Below are 1,141 nucleotides of genomic sequence, written 5' to 3' on the forward strand. Positions count from 1 at the left end.
TTCAGCTTCAGTCTTTCGTGTCTTTTAGTGCTTTGTCGTGCTCCTCTTTCATGTGACCAAACACTAAGATGTGGTCGCTGTAGTCTAGACAGTTTTTCACTGGCCTTATGACCCTTCTCACCATTTCCTGAAATATCTTAGCAGCAGACGACACGCCAAAGCTGAGGCGTTTTTATCTAAATAACCCCCGGTGCATGGAGAATGTTGTGATGTAGCACGATTGAGGGTCCAGTTCCGAACTGCCAAGACAGGTCCTCCCTGGACTGGAAACAAGGGGCCCGATTCACAGAATGAACTTAAGACTCAATCCTAAACTTACTACTATTTTGGTATTCACAGAATGCACATACTACTTTTGGTATTCACAGAAGTTAGGATTTTGTCTTAAGCTTGTCTTAAGACAAACTTAAGACAGACTTAAGACAGACTTAAGACAAAATCCTAACTTAAGTCTGTCTTAAGTCTGTCTTAAGTTTGTCTTAAGACAAACTTAAGACAAAATCCTAACTTCTGTGAATACCAAAAGTAGTAAGTGCATTCTGTGAATACCAAAATAGTAGTAAGTTTAGGATTGAGTCTTAAGTTCATTCTGTGAATCGAGCCCAAGCATTCTAGGACCGGTTTCGGGCGTTCAGCCCTCATCAGACAGGTTAGCTTGATTCCAGTGGCATGGAGAGCACGGGACTCACGTCTGAGCATACCCGTCCCATTCAGGGTGACAAATGCAAAAACAACAGTGGATTGACAGAATGCAGAACAGTGTCGACTGGAATCAAGCTATCCTGGCTGAAGAGGGGCAAAACCCCGAAACCGGTCCTAGGATGCTTGTTTCCGGTCCAGGGAGGACCTGGCTGGGCAGTTGGGGCTGGACTGTTCCCATGAGGCACAGGGTCAAGACTGATTTGCATATGGCCAGGTCTAAACTGGGGTGGCGTGGTGAGCAAAAGAATGATGGATTTAACCCAGATCTCTTGACTGGGGGTGAATGTTTTGATTTGTTCTGCATTCCGTCCATCAATTGTGTGTCTTTTACTCTTTTAACCCGTTCCCTGCTCGTGATGGAACCGCTCCATCACGAGCACAGCCCACCCGAGGCTTGTGACGGAGCGGTTCCGTCAAGAGTACGGGAGTGCTGCGTGGC

This window comes from Lissotriton vulgaris, unplaced genomic scaffold (assembly GCF_964263255.1).
Source record: "Lissotriton vulgaris unplaced genomic scaffold, aLisVul1.2 SCAFFOLD_1198, whole genome shotgun sequence".
NCBI lineage: Eukaryota > Metazoa > Chordata > Amphibia > Caudata > Salamandridae > Lissotriton > Lissotriton vulgaris.